The 19,511-nt window shown below is 38.9% G+C and overlaps 1 protein-coding gene and 1 pseudogene across 1 annotated transcript in view; both read right to left on the bottom strand.

Annotated features, from left to right (window-relative positions):
• LOC144322156 (palladin-like) overlaps positions 1-14,703 on the bottom strand; it is a 34,183-nt gene extending 19,480 nt beyond the window's left edge. The window contains exons 1-5 of the mRNA XM_077911814.1: positions 14,576-14,703; positions 13,002-13,137; positions 10,453-10,650; positions 7,078-7,178; positions 5,722-5,807 (exon numbers count right to left, since the gene is read on the bottom strand). The gene's annotated coding sequence lies outside the window, so the exon portion shown is untranslated. The remainder of the gene's footprint in view (positions 1-5,721; positions 5,808-7,077; positions 7,179-10,452; positions 10,651-13,001; positions 13,138-14,575) is intronic.
• Positions 14,704-14,740: 37 nt separating this feature from the next.
• Positions 14,741-16,063, bottom strand: LOC144322157 (glyceraldehyde-3-phosphate dehydrogenase-like; annotated as a pseudogene).
• Positions 16,064-19,511: the final 3,448 nt, after the last annotated feature.

Genomic DNA, 19,511 nt, shown 5'->3' with positions numbered 1-19,511 from the left:
CTGGGAGCCCAACGTGGGATTCGTTCCCGGTCTCCAGGATCGCACCCTGGGCCAAAGGCAGGCGCCAAACCACTGCGCCACCCAGGGATCCCCTTCTTTTTCTTCCTTCCTTCCTTCCTTCCTTCCTTCCTTCCTTCCTTCCTTCCTTCCTTCCATTTAGTATGGTTGACATGTTACATTAGTTTTAGGTGTACAGCTTAGTGATTTGACAAGCTTACACATTGTTATGTTCACCACAAGTGTAGCTGCCATCTGTCCTGTTACATCGCTATTACAGTATCACCGACTGTATTCCTTATCCTCCGCCTTTTATTCCCATCACTTCCTCGTCCATAACTAGAGGCCTATATCTCCCTTTTTCCTTCACTTATTTTGCGCAGCCTCTTACCACTGTTCCCTCTGGCAACCATCACCTCATACCTGTTAGAATGGCTCAAATCCAAAAGACAAGAAACAACAAATGTTGGTGAGGATGTGGAGAAAAAGGAGCCTTCATGCTCTTTTGGTAGAAGTGTAAATTGGACTGTATGTTATAGTATATGTTGGCAAATTGAATTTAAATTAAAAAAAAAAAGAAATGTAAATTGGTACAGCCATTGTGGAAAACAATATAGAGGTTCCTCCAAAGATTAAAAATAAGAATACCATATGATCGAATAATTCCAGTATTGGGTGTTTACCTAGGGAAAGTGAAAACACTAACTTTAAAAGATTTATGTATCCCTATGTTTATTGCAGCATTATTTAGCCAAGACATGGAAGCAACCTAAGTATCTCTCGATAGATGAATGGGTAAGGAAAATGTGATACACACGTACACACACACACACACGAATATTACACGGCCTTCAAAAAGGATGAGATTGTCCCATTTGAGACAACTTTAGGATAGACCTAAAGAGTATTACACGAAATTAAATAAGTTAGACTGGAAAGGACAAATACCGTATGATTCCACTCACGAATAGATCTAAAGAAAAAGAAACAAAAAGCACAATCAGACCTGTAAATACAGAGAACAACTGATGGTTGCTACAGAGGTCTTTTTTATGAATGTCTTGGAGGAATTTAATGTTCTCAGAGTATTGTCATACTTAATATTCTTCCCACATTAGATCATATAGCATTAAGTCTTTTTAAATCATTGAAATGATACCAAGTTATGAAGAAATGTATCCTGGAAGGTCAAATCTACTTACTTTTTTTTTTTTTTTAAGATTTTATTTATTTATTCATGAGAGACACAGAGAGGGAGGCAGAGGGAGAAGCAGGCTCCTTGCAGGGAGCCCGATGTGCGGGACTCAATCTCAGGACCTGAGCCAAAGGCTCACTCAACTGCTGAGCCACCCAGGCACCCCAGGTCAAATCTATTTTCAAAATTAAAGAGAGATATGCAATAGTTTCCTTTTTGTTATCTGTCATAGTAAATGAATGGAATTCTGGCCAATTCTACCAAACTTCAGGAATTACCAGTTTTTAGAGAATCAGAATACAGTGGAATATAGTCAGTGTTACAAACTACTCTGAGTATAATTTAATTCTTTTGATTTATAAAGTACCTTTAGGGGACTTGGGATGTTCCATGCAAATAATTTTCCAGAAAATTGAAATGAACCTATGAATGCCAAGGGATTTTTTTCTTTTGCTAGAAGATTCTAAAAAACACTAGTAGCATATGTTTAAGGCAAAAATTCCAACAATTCAGAGCATACAGAAGGTATAAAGTACAAGTTGGTCCTTTCCAGGCTCCAATTTCTATTAACAGTTTCTTAATATCCTTCCAGATGTATAATTTTATACATGTACAGCTCTGTATATAATTTTATTATTTTATTATTTATATTATTTTATTATTTCATAAATACAACCATCCTATATATATTATACCTTGCTTTTCTGAATCGAATTTATTCTTCTAAGTTTCTACATAGAATTTTTTATGTAATTTGTAATAGTTTTCTTTATCTGTTTACTGTTGAAGAATATGGGAATTATTAAAAACAATACTTAAGTGAGCATCTTTATAAATACACCTTTGTATCTTCTTGTAAGTATAACTCTAGCAGTGGAATTATAAGGGGGAAATAAGGCACATTTTACATGTTAATAGTTATGGCCTACTTGCCCCTTTGTGAAATAGTGCATTCTCAATAGTTATTTGAAAATAACTTCCTGGGGCACCTGAAAGTTAAGTGGCTGCCTTTGGCTTGGGTCATGATCCCAGGGTCCTGGGAACAAGCCCTGCATCAAGCCCTGCATTGGGCTCCCTGCATCAAAGCTCCCTGCTTCTCCTTTTCCCTCTGCCTGCTGCTTTCCTTGCTTGTGCTCTCTCTGTGTCAAATGAATAAAATCTTAAAAAAAAAAATCCTATTTAAAAAAAGAAAGAAAAGAACTTCATTTTAATCCCTCTTAATGTGGTTATCTCATTATTTCATAGACTTGTATTTCTTTAATCATAAATGAGGTTGTACATGTTTTGTGCATTTATCAATCGCTTTTGCTTTTTTCTCTTGTAAAACGTCTGTTGAGAAATAATGATCTTCTAAACTGAACGGAGAACATTAGCAATGTATTTTTTTACATTGCTATGCTTTTACAATTAGATTTTAGTCAAGGTGAATATTAAACAAATAATCTTTTTTAGAATCTTGAGATTATTTTTTCCTTTTTATTACTTTTTTACAGAATACATTGTCATACCAAACGTCTAACACTGAGATGATGACATCTGGTCTTTACTGTTTGATTTAATGAACAGTTGTACCTTATCCAGACTTCAGTCTAATTTGAGTCTCATGCATATTTGGAAAATTCCTATAATGGAAAGCTCCAGAATAAAATGGTGGTGGTAGTTGTGATCGTTGACTTCCCTCATTCCCTGCTCTGTTGAAACAGTACATACTTTCCTCCCATTTGGGTGAGAAGTCATCTTGGAAATAAGTTTGTACTCATGGGTGTAATTCTATATGTTTAGGGCACATACTTTTTTTTTTTTTTTTGTAATATATGCAGTTTCTACCACACTGTGGCTGCTTAGGAATTGTTCAAGAAAAACAACCATAATGCTGTTATTTGGTTTGTCAGTTGTGGCTCAGGGCATCAGTGGGACATAGACCAGAATTCTTGCAGAGAAATATGATCCTAACTTGATTCTAATTTTATCTTTGTGGCACAGCTTTTAAATATGAGAACAGCTGGTGTTGGATAAATCTGTCCTCACAAGCTGTATAAGATTGAAATAAATTTAAATATTTGGGGTTAAATCCAAATGCAAAAATGTGGAAATGACTGATGAATATTTTGATATTTCACTTTCTGCATCTGGGTGAAAAGATACTTTCTATTCATTGTGAATTCCTAGCAACAGTCCTATTTGAAGCTCAAGATAAGCATAATGTGTGCCTTAATTTAAGATCTAACATTTTGTGAGAGGTAAAACTGAATTCTTGCTTTTTACCCTATCTTCCACCCTGCTGATAAAAATGATAGATGGTAGATACCTATTTTTGTTAGCAGCCTCTCTTTGTCTTTTTCTCATGAGTCAAAGATTGCTACCAGTGATTACTACATGCTTCCACTTGGGTTGGGATAATAATCTTGTGTGGTCTCTGAAAGTTTGCAAATGATGGGACCCTAAACCTCTAGTAGATTCTCCCCCAGATGACTACATGTCTTGCTGATTGCTAAGGGATAAATAAGGGTTGTGAGCTCAGAGAACAGTCAGGTTGCTGGCTTTTCTTCAGCTTACCGGATTACTAAGGTAGAAAAGCACTAAAAATAAATCAGGACACAAATTCTCCTGCCAGAGGTTGAGTATTGAGATAACTTATCTTCTCGGCTGGTGTTGACATCATCTGTTTTCCTAACGCACCGGTGCAAATGAGAGCCAGAGTGAGAAACAGTTTTGGCCTTGAGCTAGTGTCGACAAAAGTTTGTAGCCTTGTCCTGATTGACTTATTGTTAGTTCTTGTCAGGCTCAGTTAATTAGTTCCTCTAGCTCCTCTAGGAGGTAGCTAAGCACATCAAGGTGAGAGAGAACTTGAAACCAAACTTGGGGCCAATCTCAGGGGAAGTCACTTGATATCTTCTAGTCTCAAATAGATCTTTGCTAGGTCTCTTCCGCATCAGTAGGGTTTCACTGTTCCCCCCAGGAGGTCAGATTCTACCAGAACTGGAAGGGTAGGAAGATCTCTCAGGAGCTCAGTTCCAGGACATGAAGATTTCACAATGATACAAGTTACCTGGTATGCAGTAAAGATTGTTACTGCTGAATTTCTGGTTCTGTTTTTTTTTTTTTTTTTTTTTTTTCTGGTTCTGTTTTTGCTTCAGAATCTGCCCTGAGCAGAGAGTGCCTTTGACAGTCACAATTAATCTGTGGATTTCACTGGAACTTAAATGGAGGGGAAATCCATTTAAAATCTCTACCTTCTTTATATATATCCCTACCCTCTTAGTTTTCTAGAAAGTTGGAATAATACTTGGAAAAATACTATCTCACACTAATTAAGTGCTTGATACTTACAAAACACTTGTATACATTTATCTAGTGACCTTCAGAACTAGTCTTGTAAGGAAGGCAGACATGATTATTCTCTTGTTAACCGCTGGACTCAGAAAAGCCAACAGATCCAGAAATTGGCAGAAGTTGGTGTTAAGCACTGGGAGCTCTGGGATTTCTTGATCTACTCAGCAATGTCTAGTCTGACCCAAGGCCCTCTCTCTCAAGTCTGGAGGTTTGTTCTATTTTTATAAAATAATTTATTTAAATATATCTATAAAAGTACATTCTCACTATAGAAAAGTTGGAAACTATGGCAGAGAAGTGAGAGGAAAAAAATCAGCCACAGCTCTAGTACTCAAAAACAAATTTCCTGGGTTTACTTAGGTTTTTAACTATCTGTGAGATGGAAGGAGAGGTCTTCAGTAATGCTTATTTTGTCTCCACCTGTTCCATTCCATTTAGCATAATGTATATCATGGATAATTTAGTCTAGCTCACAGATAGCTAGATATGGACTCTGGACCTTCTAAGATAAGCTCTAAAAGCTGAACCAAAATCCCACTGCCATCCTTGGTAGAGATCAGTTCCTCACTTTTCTCCTTTGGTTACTCACCCCCCCCCCCCCCCCGCCCCAAACTTATTTCCTTTCTTCTGGCTTTTTCACTAGTTTCTATTTAACTACAGTTTCTACAACGTATCATTTCCAATCTTAAAATCACCAAGCTGTGCTTTCTGCAGATCTTTCTTCAAATTCTACCCAGCTTCCCTTGTGCAGAGTTAAGGGCCCAGATAGCACGAAGGAAAATGAAAGATCTCCTCTTTCTCTAGTCTCCCATGCACCCAGCTTGGCACTCAGAAGGTACACCTGATCAAAGAGAGAGGTGCTGGGGAGTGCATGCACATTAGCAGCTCCGGATATTTGGACCCAGAAAATAGTAAATTCCAGTGTATATTTGAATCCCCTCCTGCATTTGTTTAGTGCTTTAATAATAAACATTAGGTAAGTGTTTACTGATGTGTGTGTGAGTATGTGAATGAGTGAGTGTAGTTGGTCCTGAGAGTAGAGGTGGGAAGCCACTGTGCTCACTTCCTATAAATTAAGAGCACCAGGAGTGTGCTCTCTGTCCTGTACCCAAGGAATTTTTTTTTCCTCATCGGTAGGATCACTATGATACAAGAAAACCCAGCCAACCAGTAGCCTTGGTGTCAAAGGTACTCACAGCTTCCACGTTGTCTGTCTGCCAGGTCCTGATGTCTTCACAGAAAACGCCCCTCAAGCCTGGGTTTGTTTGAGGTAGATCCTGCCCTATGGCAAGGAGGGGCATAAACTGAAATGACAGCTGTTTGCAGAGAGGCTAGGGTATCAACTAGAAGGGATGGGGAAGGGTCTCCCTATTCTGCTTTATTTGGTGCAGCCGCAGCTTTCAATTAACCCCACTCAGGGAGTGTGCCTTCTTGTGCACACTCAGCAGAAGGACAAAATGTGACCCTGAGTTAACCACTAATAATTACACATTGAATCTAAATGAAAATGAGGAGAAAAAGGCAGGGCAGAAGCCAAAGTCTTATGGTAAGCAAAGCATTTTTAGCTGGAATGTAAAGAATTTTGGTATTGGCATTTCAGGGAAATTCAATCTGCCCTTTCTCTCAATCCAGAAGACAGGAGGTAGCTCACAGTTGTTTGGGTCAAGATTACAGTTTTACTGATTTCAGAAATCTCATATTAATCTTAGCACTGGCTCTGGTGGAAGATATGTGCAGAATTGTAGATCTTTGTGGAAAATTATGTGAAACAGCACATTTTTTTTCTTGGATGCTTAAAACGTCTGTTTTACACACTGTAGATGTGCTTTTGTTTGTGCTACATGGATCAGTACACTTAAATATAATAATAACTTAGTCCAACAAATAGAGAAATATGTTCTCATGAATAAGCAGAGTATTTCTGTGACAAGTATAGACTGCCACTCTCTGTAATTATGTGATTAAACAGGAAGCTTTGATTGAGGACCTACTCTGTGCCCAGTCCTGGACAGCTGAAGAATGCTGTTGAAGAGCTAGCAGAAGGAAGAGATGTCAGAGTCATACTGCATTTACAGTAAACTGTGTCCTTAGTGTAATTCCTAGTAATCCTTAGTTTTCCTGAGTAAGTAATCCCTAAGTAAGTAATACAGCGTTGCTGTAATGCAGAAACTAAGTACAAGTGATCATAGTCTCTTCTCCCTCCCAGTGATAGAAAGATGTCAAAAGCCATTCAACCTAACCAGTACTTTTTTTTTTTTTTTTTGGAAATTGTATGTAGGTAAACTATTTTGTTTTGTTCCATAGATCCAGACCACTTCTCTTTCTGGTTTCAGTCAGTTGTTTAAAAATTAAACGATGCGTATTAGTCATGACAGAACCTGGGGGAATTCAGTATAATCCTATTTCCAGTAATTGTGTAAAAAAGGCAAATTGTCTTGGAGTGGTTAATTAGAAATATGGTCTCCTTCATCATGGAATGGTATGTTCCATCAGAAGAAAAGTAATTTATGTGATGTGATCCTGAGTGCTGGTGGCTTAAAGGGCTCTGTTACCTGTAGGAATCTCTGACTCAGCATCCTGGCCCTTAGAAGTTGGTTGTTACCAAGCTGCCAAAGATCAAGATAGGCTTTAGGTCATCCCAAGCCAGTTCCTTCTAAAATAAAATAATAAAATAAAATAAAATAAAATAAAATAAAATAAAATAAAATAAAATAAAATGAAATAAAATATAAATTTAATTTTTAAAATTTTAATTTTATTTGTTTTTAAACACACAAGCGCCTAAAGTCCAAGATAAAGAAGCCATTTGTTAAGGTGGTGAGTTACCTTGAATACCAGAAAAATGTTAGGAAAAATTGTGAAATCTGGGAGGAAAAAAAATCCCTTGGTATCTTTTAGAATGCTAGGTATTGACGAATGTATCCTTCAAGTTACCTGGTTTATCTTTCATTATCTTTGAGATATTGAAAACTCTGTAAAGTTGTAGAAAACTGAGAGTAATGCAGACTATCCTTGTCTGTAGAAAAGCAATCAAATTTTGTGTTGTGGAGATGCAGTTAATCACCCCCCTCCCCTGCCTCGACCCCAGGAAGCTTGTTTTCTATCTACTAACAAATATATAATCAGTGTTTCTTCTTACCTCTTGAATCAGTCTTTAACGTCTTACTGTTTCTGTCTTAAATTAATTAAGTAAAAACCTTTGACATGTGTTCATTTTATATTTGTATGACATAGTTTTACCTTACAAAGTTATGCTTTAAGAGGAATAACACTGTTCCTTCCTTCACTATGAATAGAGGTCCTGTTTATACGGGTTTCTGAGACAGTTAAACAGTCACTTATAATATTTTTCTTCTACTTTTTAAACTTTTATTTTAATTTTTTAGAGAAGTTGAGAGCAAGCAGGAGCAGAGGGACAGGGGGAGAGAGAATCTCAAGCAAGCTCCATGCTGGGTGTGGAGCTGGTCATGGGTCTCAATCTCATGACTCTGAGATCATGATCTGAGCTGAAATCAAGAGTCAAATGCTTAACTGACTGAGCCACCCAGGTGCCCCAATATATTTTTATATATTTATAGAACATGTGGATAATATCTTCAAAAAAAATAACTTACTGAGATTAATTTCATGTAACCTGAAACTAATCTTTTATTTTTTTAGAAGGTTGGTTATAAAACTTTTATTTTTAAAAAGATTTTATTTATTTATTCATGAGAGACACAGAGAGAGGTGGAGACACAGGCAGAGGGAGAAGCAGACTCCCTGTAGGGAGCCCAATGCGGGACTGGATTCCTGGACTCGGATCATGAGCTGAACAGAAGGCAGATACTCAACCACTGAGCCACCCAGGCGTCTCATAGTTATAAAACTTTTAAAGTGAACAATGCAGTGGCATTTAGTACATTCACAATGTTCTACAACTACAACTCTATCTAGTTCCAAAACATTTCTATCACTCCAAAGTAAAACTCTTTATCTATTAAGTAGTTTCACCCTATTCCACCCTCCCTGTAGCCCCTAGCCTCCACCCATCTACTTTCTTTGTCTATACATTTGTCTATTTTACATTCTTGATATAAATGTAGTCTTATAGTATGTGACCTTTTGTATTTGGCTTCTTAGTGTAACATATTGGAGATTTTTTTTTTTTACGTATTGGAGATCTATCCATGTTGTAGCATATGTCAGCAATTCATTTCAGAATCCAATTCTTTTTATGGCAGAATAATATTACAGTGTATGTATATATCACATCTTTTTTTTTTATCACTCATCCATTATTATTTTTTTTAAAGATTTTATTTGTTTATTCATGAGAGACCAGAGAGAGAGAGAGAGGGGCAGAGACACAGGAAGAGGAAGAAGCAGGCTCCATGCAGGGAGCCTGACCTGGGATCCGATCCCGGGTCTCCAGTATCACACCTTGGGCTGAAGGCGGCGCTAAACCGCTGAGCCACCCGGGCTGCCCTATCACTCATCCATTAATGGCTATTTCTGCCTTTTGGTTACTGTGAATAGTGTTGCCATGAACATACATGTATGCCTCACTTGATGAAGTACCTGTTTTCGGTTCTTTTGCATATATATCTAGAAGTGGAATTGTAGCCTTATATGGTAATTCTATGTTCAACATTTGAAGAACTGCCAAATTATTTTCTGTAGACAACTATTTTATGTGCCTACCAGCAACGTACAGGGTTCCAATTTCTCCATCTCTTCTCTACCCTTGTTATTTTCCATGTAAAAAGTTATTAGCCACCCTTGTAGGTGTGAAGTGGTACCTCATTTTGATTTGCATTTCCCTGATGTCTAAGGATGTTGAGTATCTCTTCATGTGCTTGTTAATCATGTGGAATTTTAAGTAGTGCATCATTTTTTAACGTTTGGAAAGCTGGCCATTGAAAAGATGACTCCCATTGCAATACAAGTAATTATCCTTTATGTTTCTTAATTTAAGATTTTGTACATTAAATTTTATCAAACGATTCTATAGAGCACGTTAGCTTTATTTAATTAATTAATTTATTTTTTGCTTTAAAAAAAATTTATTTATTAATGAGAGAGAGAGAGCACGCGCACGGCAGAGAGACAGGCAGAGGGAGAAGCAGGCTCCATGCAGGGAGCCCCACGTGGGACTCCATCCTGGGTCTTCAGGATCATGCCCTGGGCTGAAGGCGGTGCTAAACCTCTGAGCCACCCGGGCTGCCCGCAAGTTAGCTTTTTTGAAAATAAACTGGAAAGGATTTTCTCCACTCTCTTTACATGGTGTTTCCACAGACCATGTCTGAACCTTCTACAGCATCAAGCAAGTGTTCTTAAGGAACTCAGAAAAATATTGCCATGGTGATAATATCTGTCCTTGTGAAACACTGCCCTGTGAACTGTTTTATACCCTAAAATCTTGCCTGGAGCTTTTAGTTTGTGAAATTTATTTGCTGATTTGCTTTTTAAGTGTGGATATGCAATACATTTTTAATATTAATGATAACAAGTAGCATTTATTGAACATTTCTTAGGTGCCAGACTCTGTACCAGGCATTTTATTTGGATATATCCTTTAATCCTAGTAGCATGTTAGCTCCCCCAGGTAGGATCTTCTATTTCTTTTCTTTTCTTTTCTTTTTTATTTAAGATTTTTATTTATTTATTCATGAGAGACAGAGAGAGAGAGAGTGGCAGAGACACAGGCAGAGGGAGAAGCAGGCTCCATGCATGGAGCCTGACGTGGGACTCGATCCTGGGTCTCCAGGATCATGCCCTGGGCCAAAGGCGGCGCTAAACCAGTGAGCCACCCGGGCTGCCCGGATCTTCTATTTCTTGTCTTTTGTTGTATCCCTAGCATCTAACACAGTATCTGCTTAAGAGCAAGTGTTCAACAAATGTTACTGAAGGAGCAAACAACTCTTTGAGATGGTTTCTGTGCTTACCTTCATTTTATAAATGAAGAAGCTGAGTCTAAGAAATGTAAAGCAGTTTTCCCAAGGTCATATAGATGGGCAGTGGCAGAGCCCAAATCAGAGTTCAAGCAGCCTTCTCCAGAGTCACCATACTGCCTTTTAAGTGATAGCATTCAGAACAGCACGTTGACCCCTTCCTTCCACATTCTACAGAGTGGCCAGGTGATTCTGTCACAGAAGAAGAAATTGAATTCATTTCACTTCAAGAAAGTGTCTGTTAATGGCCATTTCTGTGTCCAGATATTTGTTGGGTGTAATGTTAAGAACTGGGAGTTAAGAAGATTCTATTATGGGGTCTGACACTAGCTGGGTGACCTTGAGCAAATAATACACTCTTATCCCTAGACTTTGGACTCCTCATGTGTAAAATGGAAAAGTTGGGCTAGATGATCTAAGTGTTTTCCAGCAATAGAATATGGTAACTTTAAGAAATGGCACAGATAAACCCACGTTGAACTTGTTTGCTGGGGGTGGGGTGGTGAATGGTGGGAAGTGTCATTGGTTTATATATCTTAATCTTTGATCTAGAAGGAATGAAGAAGAGGAAGGGCAACAAAGTGGTAAACATATGGTGACAGTGCTAGAGTATATGATCTAGAAGAGAAAATAAAGCAATTATCGAAGTAACAAGGAAATCTCAGCTCATCTTTAATTTTAAGAAATGAGATTTACTTCTATCCTGGACCTTACCTTTAAGAACTATAGTAGCCTGAAGTTATTTAATATTTTATGATTTCTCAATGCTTCCCTCCTTTGTGCCCTGTAAGTCTGCTGAGAAGAAGTTTGGGGATAATTGGAAAAACCAAGGACTTGGCCAAGATTATACAGTTGTGTAGTGATTCTTGATCTTTTCTTTTTATACCCTAGTCTGTCTTACCCTGGAACTTGAAGAAAATGTCAGATTATTATTTTTTTAATATTGTGAATTTTTCTCTTGAATTCGTTTCATCAAAAAAGAATATATGCCTCATGACAGCTTTTCCTTTGCTTTGTAGAACTGGGGGTTATTGTCTAATAACACATAATAACAGAATACCAAAATTTCAAAAACGGTGTTATTTTTTTAAGGAAAAAATCTTACAGATTAAAAGGCACACTTTATATTTTAAATTTGGTTAAGTGCTTATACTTCTTAATCTGCAAGATTATGCCTGGTGTATACAAACCACTATGCTGGATGCCAAAGAAATTCAAATATGATCCTTGCCCTCAACCTTGTAAAAGTTGTGAAACCTACACAACCAACCATACATGTGATAGGATGTTATAAATACCTCAAGCTAAATCTAAGGTGTTATGGGGAAATCACGAAGATACCCCTTTCAGCTACAGTGGTTGAGAAAAGCTTCATGGAAGAGGGGATACTGAAACTGAGTCTTGAAGGATGTATATATTAAGAGTGAAGGGAGGGAATAATTTGAACACATGCTCAGAAGGAAGAATACTTGGCATGTATATGGGGAACTATAGTTCATGGGAGTGGAGGAAAGTTATGGAAAGACGAGTAGTGAGAATAAAGAGAAGAAATGAATTTGACGTGAACAAGTTTGTACTCCCTGATAAAAACTCTTGAAAGATTCATCCAACATTGGTTTTCTGGAAATCTGTCAGTGTTCCTTTCCCATTCCTGCCCCACTCCAAATAAAAGAATAGACAGTAATTTCTTCATGCAGCAACAACTGAATACCTGCTCTGTCCCAGATACTTTGCTAGGAGCATAAGCTCTAAAGATAAACTAGACACAGTCCTTGTCCTCAAGTAGGCCACAGACTGAGAGGGAAGACCAACTCTTAGTTAGAAAGGGGATACGTATAAAGTGCCCATTTTATTTGAAATGGGGCCACATTGAAAAAGAATGATCTTGGCTGCAATGGGCTGATCGCCTGAGCTCTGTTTTTAGCCCTTGGGAGCAACCTTAGGATGTGTGGCATACCAGAAGAGCAGCTGCATACTATATTCTGAATATGATGAAAGTGACGCCTCCGTTTTTCCAGACCCACAGCAGAGACTGTTCCTGGGAAGGAGAGCCAAGCTCTTTCCTGGCTTGTGCCATTGGGCACATTGTTCCATAAAATTTTAGAGGGGAAGTTTCAGAAAGAAGACACAGAGAAAGAAGGGATAAGAGACTAAACTATAGAGTAATTTTAAAAAGTGTACAGAATTCAACCATTAGTATCTCTTAGATGCAGCAAGATAATAATAATGATAGATGATAATTACTGAGTGCGTACTTTGCGCCAGACACCCTGATGAGGGCTTTAACATACATTACCTAATTTAACCCACATTGTAGTCCTAAAACTTTGCTACTACTTTCAATCACCTTTTACAGAAAAGGAAACTGAAGCTTAAAAAGATTAACTTTCCCATATCACATTGATCCTAAGTGGACATGATGGAAAGTATATTGGGATGGGTTTTATGTTTCATGTTTTAAGAGAGCACTGAAGCCTAGAGAGAAGTGAGTAGTTCATAGGTACAGAGCAGAATGATGTCAGAGCCAAATTTAAAATCCCTACCTTGGGGCACCTGGTGGCTTAGTGGTTGAGCATCTGCCTTTGGCTCAGGTCGTGATCCCAGGGTCCTGGGATCAAGTTCCGCATCGGGCTCCCTGCAGGGATCCTCCTTCTCCCTCTGCTGTCTCTGCCTCTCTCTCTGTGTCTCTCATGAATAAATAAATAAAATCTTTAAAAAAATCCATACCTAACTTTTATAACTCTTGAATAATTTTTAAGTTCTTTTATAATAGAAAATTTCAAAAATATGTATCAGTCAGCTTCTACTATTACCTATTTGTGACCCATCTTATTTTATCTTTACCCACCTACCCCATCATACTAATTTGAAGCAAATATTAAACATCATATTATTTCATCTATAAATATGCCATAATGTTTCTCTAAAAGAGAAAATAATAAAAAAATTGTAATACTATTACCACACCTAAAATTTATAACGATTCTATATTACCATCAACTAGTTTGTCTAGTTTGAATGTAAAATTCCAATTGTTTAAGTGTCCTAATTTTTTCTTAGAGTTTAGTTGTTTGAATCAGGATCTGCATAAGGTCCACTCATTACAATACATTGATTTATCTTAAGTCTCTTTTAATCTATAGCTTTCTTTCCATCTTTTAAATTTTCTTGTAATTTGAACTGTTGAAAAACTGGTTGTTTGTCCTACAGAGTTTCCTGCAATTTTGATTTTATTGATTGTATCATTGTGTTGTTAAGATGTTCTTCTGTCTTCTGCATATCCTATAAATTGGTAGTTATATCTAGAGTCTTGATCAGATTCAAATTTGATATATACTTTTTTTTTTGTAAAACTACTTCACAAATGATGCATCATCAGAAGGCTTTTGATTTCTGATTATCTAATTTATTGTAATGTTAGCAATCACTGATGCTTAATGCATTAATTTATTTAGAGTTGCAGGCCTTCCATGATAGAGTATCAGGAAGAGAACTTACTTCTCACCTTAAATGACTGAAAAAACCCAACAAGAAATATTTTAGACATTGGGCAACAAGGTATCACACAATTGTGATCTCTAAAGGAATGGAAATGACACAATATCTGGCTTCTAATAAAAAGTTACAGGACATGCAAAGAAATGGGATCATACATTCATAACATGGGTAAAATTCAATTAATAGAAACCAAATCCAGAAATGAGAGCATAGAATTAGTAAACAAAGATATTAAAACAGCTATTATAAATTAAGCTTCAGCTGTTAAAGAGGCAGAAGAAAACATGAGCATAACAAGGAGAAAAAAATGAAAGACATAAAAAAGAGGCAGAAGAAAACATGAGCATAACAAGGAGAAAAAAATGAAAGACATAAAAAAGATAGTAGAAATTAATATTAGGGATAAGTATTTTGGATGGGATTAATAGATTAGACACAGTAGAAGAACAGATTAGATACTTGAAGGCATAAGAGTAGAAGCTATCTGAAATAAAGCACAGAGAAAAAAGACCGAAGAAAAGCAACGCAAAAACAATAGAGCATCAGTAAGCTGTGGGACAATATGTAATTGGACCTGGAGAAGAGCAGTGACAGCAGAAAAATAAAGGAATAACGGCACCTTAAAAGGATCTGGAGACCTCTTTTTCTGTTGTGATGAAAGATAAAATTGCTTCTTAGCAGATAAAGAATGGTTTCATCATGAGCAAGCAGAAAGCTCTAATCTACAGACTGACTCTTTTGGAGTACATTATGACCTTCTACATGATAGTCTGTATTGCCTTCCTTTTAGGACCTTAATGGAAAAATTGTGATGTTTGTCTTTTATCTTCCTCTCTCTTTTTTTTTTTTTTTTTTTTTTTGCTAGATGCAGGATACTTTATTGATGGTATGTGACAAGGTAGGGCTCCTCAAGCCCTTCCCCTTCTTCAGGGTGTCTGGATAGAACCAGGAGGTTCTCAGTGTGTTAGGGGATAAATTGGGGCAAGAACTCCCCAGCAGTGGAGGGCTTCTCTCTTCTTGCTCTCACTGGGGCTGGTGGTCCAAGATCCAGCACCTGGTTGCTGTAGTCAAATTCATTATCATACTGGGAAATGAGCTTGACAAAGTAGTCACTGAAAGTAATGTCAGTGGAAGCGTGCGTGTCACTGTTAAAGTTGTAGGAGGCCTGGTCCTCAGTGTAGCTCAGGATCCCTTGAGGGGGTCCTCCAATCCTTGCTTCACCATCTTTGTGATGTCATCGTATGTGGCAGCTTCATCCAGGTGGCAGGTCCAATCCACAACTGACATGATGAGGGTGGGACATGGAGGGCCATGCCAGTGAGCTTCCCATTCAGTTCAGAGATGACCTTCACTCCAGCCTTGGCAGCACCATTAGAAGCAGGAATGATGTTCTGGACAACCCCTTGGACATCACACCACAGCTTCCTGGAGGGACCATCCACAGTCTTATGGGTGACATTGATGGCTTGGACTGGGGTCATGGGTTCCTTTATGATGCCAGAGTTGTCATCTGGATGACAACTGTGGATGCTGTGGATGTCACCACAGCTTCCTGGAGGGACCATCCACAGTCTTATGGGTGACATTGATGGCTTGGACTGGGGTCATGGGTTCCTTTATGATGCCAGAGTTGGTCAGAGGCACCAAGCAGTTGGTGGTGCAGGAGGCATTGCTGATGATCTTGAGAGAGTTGTCATACTTCTTATGGTTCATGCCCATCACAAATAGGTGGGCATCAGCAGAAGGGACAGAGATGGTAACCCTTTTAGCCCCACCTTTCAGTTGAGCCTCAGTGTCCTCCATGGTGGTGAAGATACCAGTGGGCTCCAAAACATACTCAGCACTAGAACCACCCCATTTGATGTTGGTGGGATCTTGCCCCTGGAAAATAGAGATGAGTTTTCCATTGATGACAAGTTTCCTTTCTCAGCCTTGACTGTGCTGTTGAATTTGCTGTGGGTGGAATCATACTGGAAAATGCAGACCATGTAGTTGATGGCAACAAAGGGGTCATTGATGGTGACAATATCCACTTTGCCAGAATTAAAACTAGCCTTGGTGATAGGCTCCCAGTACAATCAAATTCCTTTACACCAACCTTCACCATTGTGTCTTAGGGATGTGCCTGGCACTGTATCAGAAGATGTGACTATTTAATGAGAAGGAGCAGAGAGCCTCTCTTATCTATTTTTTTTAAGTTTGTTTATTTGATAGAGTGCACAAGCAGGGGATAGTGGCAGAAGGAGAGGGAGGAGCAGGCTCCCCACTGAGCAGGAAGTCTGACACAGGGCTTGATTCCAGGACCCTGAGATCATGCTCTGAGCATGAGCCAAAGGCAGATGCCTAACCAACTGAGCTACCCAGGTGACTCCTCTCTTACCTACTCCTAAAGTGATTCCTTTCAATTCCCCACTGAATACTCCCGAAGTGTCCCTGGCTACCCAAAGAAGTCCTACAACCATTTTCTGAGCTGCTGCCTGGGTACCAGGATCCTTTCATTTATTCCTGCTTCCCTTCCCAGCCTCCCTTAATGAAATTTTGACCCACTTTGATCTGGTCGGTTCATATTAAAGGTTAATCCTTGATAATCAATCCTAGTGGGTTCCAATGATTTCATGTACAACATTAATAAGTTAGTATCACATTCAAAAGGCCATCCAAAGGTACACTTTAATTTCTATTTATTGATTTAAAGTTAAACTCAAATACATTTTTTATTCAACAGTAATTTCATATACTGAGTCATATACTGTGTTAGGTGCTAGGGCAGAATGAGTAAGATCTAGTTTCTGTCCTCTGGAGTCTCTCAGACCTGAAAGGCGGACTTACAAAAGTGATATCACATAAATACAGTAAAGGAGATGTCAACAGAAGTTCTGAGTACTCGCTAGGAAAGAGCTGGCATACCTGTGGCACTTAAGAGATTTTGTGATGACTCTAAAGGAGAAATAGGAATAAAACTGAGAAGGTGAAGGGAACAATATTGGTGGCTGTTTATTAAGTCTTTATGTGTCAGGTGCAAAGCCAGGTGCTTTATATACATTTGTATCACTTGGCTATCACAAAACCTTTTTTTTTTTTTTAAAGAAAGACTTATTTATTTGAGGGGGAGAGGGGCAGATGGAGATGAATCTTCAAGCAGACTCCCCAGTGGGTGTGGAGCTGGACCTCGGGCTTGATTCCAGGACCCATGAGATCATGACCTGAGCTGAAACCAAGAGTTGGATACTTAACTGACTGAACCACACCAGTGTGCTTCTCAAACATTTAATATTTACATCTCACAGAATTTTCAATTATGTTCTTTCCTTATTTCCCTCTTTTTGCCACTAGGCAACAAGGTCTTAATCAAAAGGGTACTGTGACAAAGTACCCTTTTCATTTAGTGAAAGTGCTCTACTCAGTGAATGAATGAACAAGTGAAGCTAAAGTAATGGTGGGCAGTTTAAGTACTGGGCTTTACAATTCTCTATCAAAGAAGTTATGGTTGCTTTGGAAAAATTGGAAAGTCTCAGATTAATTTGAGGCCATACCTATATGCCAGTTGATAAGTCCTACAGCCCCAGCTTTGCCCTTCACGTTTCAGTGATCATGACACCATAATGGGACAAGCCAATTGGGCTTCCACAAGAAAATTTGAAGTGAGCCACCAATGTTATGAGCTCTAACACAGGACAGAGCAGCACTCCCACTAGTTCTTGTGTATTTCTGGGTGCTGTGGCTCCCCTGACTAGGATCCATTTGGTATTCAGCATTTAGCTATAAATAAGTCTCAAGCCCCTATGGATGCTCTGGGCTGGGCAGCGGAGGGGAGGCAGAGCAGCTGGAGAGGCCTAGAGATGTTAACCAAGAATGTGCTAACTAGGAAGAAAGGCAAGAATCCAGGCTTATTTGGATGCCCTTTTCTCTAGACCTACAGCCTAATTATGGTCTTTGGCCAGTTTTGTCTGTGGAAGAAATGGGGTGTTCCTTTTCGTAAGCCTTACCCTCTCAAATTCCGAGTCCCATAAAGAGTGTACCTAAACCTGTGTGATCCCTACCCTGCACAATGAGCTCAACAAATGGCCTGATTTAGAGTCAGGAGGTGTGGGTTCTAATTCTGACTACCATTTAGTAACTGACTTTAGGCGAGGGACAGTCTCTAACATTGTAAGATGGAGCTCTACCTCCTTCCTGCTGTTCCACATGGTTGTTGAGAGGGTGAAATGAAATAATAGGGTTGGAAGTGTTTCCGTGAGTTATGAAGCTCTGTGTAAGAGAGGAGCAGGATGTGGTTTCCTGAGGGGCATTTAGACTGGGGGGCTCAGATTAAGTAAACCCTTATTTCTAAACTGCCCAGTGGGCCACAAGGTGGCAGCAGGATCCCATCTTTGCTCCTGTCTTTAGGGGGAAAAATAGGAAAGGGTTTGGATACTGCTTTGCTCTGCTCTGCAAAGGTGAAGAGGATTTATTCCTTTACCACTGCCTACATTTCTCACTCCACAGAATCCTTCAACTCCACATAAAATAATTTCTCAAAGGACTCACGGTCTTAAATCTGAATCCTGGGGCGCTTTCCCAACTGTGTAAATTAATCCAGCCCTAGCAGGTTTTGGTTAATGGTTGTAAATCTGTTCTGAGCTTTGGAGTTTCATACAATTCTTGCCCTCCTGGTATTTGACTGCTATAGACTCCAAGCTCACTTTTGTTTTCTTCCTTGAATCGGAGCTCTAGTGGCCCTGGAAAACCAGGCAATCCAACTTTTCATCACAGAAGAGGAAACTGAGGCACAGGGAAGGGAAATAATTTGTTCATGGTTAAACAGTTCATTTGAGAGTTGGATTTTTTTTTTTTTAGGATTTTATTTATTTGACAGAGCAAGCAAGCACAAGGAGGAGACTTCCTAGTGGGCAGGGAGCCAGATGTAGGCTCCATCCCAGTACCCTTGGATGAGACCTGAGCTGAAGGCAGACACTTAGCGACTGAGCTACCCAGGTGTCCCAAGAATTAGGACTTCAATCCAGCTTTCTTCCTGTGGATTCAGTCCCTTTGCAAATGTGAATATTTTCAAGGTGTTTTGGGAGGCTTGAGGCAGCTTTGTTTCTCCCACCGGTGAGAATTGGTGAGAATTTCAGGGCTTTTTGAGGCAGAGGGAAACAGGAGACCTTGCTAGCATCCACTCAAAACATCTTTTGAAGCAGCTCTCCCAGACGCACCTCATTAGGCATCACCACATATCTGAAAGGCGTTAGAAACTCTCAGGGCTGCACGCTAGGACTGCAGCGGATAATGTCTCAGGAGAGGAGAAGAATCCACTTGAAGGACACATTTCATTCTATGGGCTTTTTTTTTCTTAGGGTTGCCTTCCCAATTATATCCTCTGAGGCAATGATCAAATGAGACTATTCTCAGTTTACCACAGCTTATGGCTAGAGAAGGCAGGAATGAGGGGAGCCAGTCTTAAACATTTGCTGTCTTGTGCAGGGCATTCTCTGTACAGGTGAATCTTTATAAAGGTGGCAGAGTAGAAGAATAAAAGAATGTGACTTGATGGTTTGACAGACACTGGTTTAAAG

The sequence above is a fragment of the Canis aureus genome, chromosome 10 (genome assembly GCF_053574225.1).
Source record: "Canis aureus isolate CA01 chromosome 10, VMU_Caureus_v.1.0, whole genome shotgun sequence".
NCBI lineage: Eukaryota > Metazoa > Chordata > Mammalia > Carnivora > Canidae > Canis > Canis aureus.
This window is presented reverse-complemented; position numbering and strand designations above follow the sequence as displayed.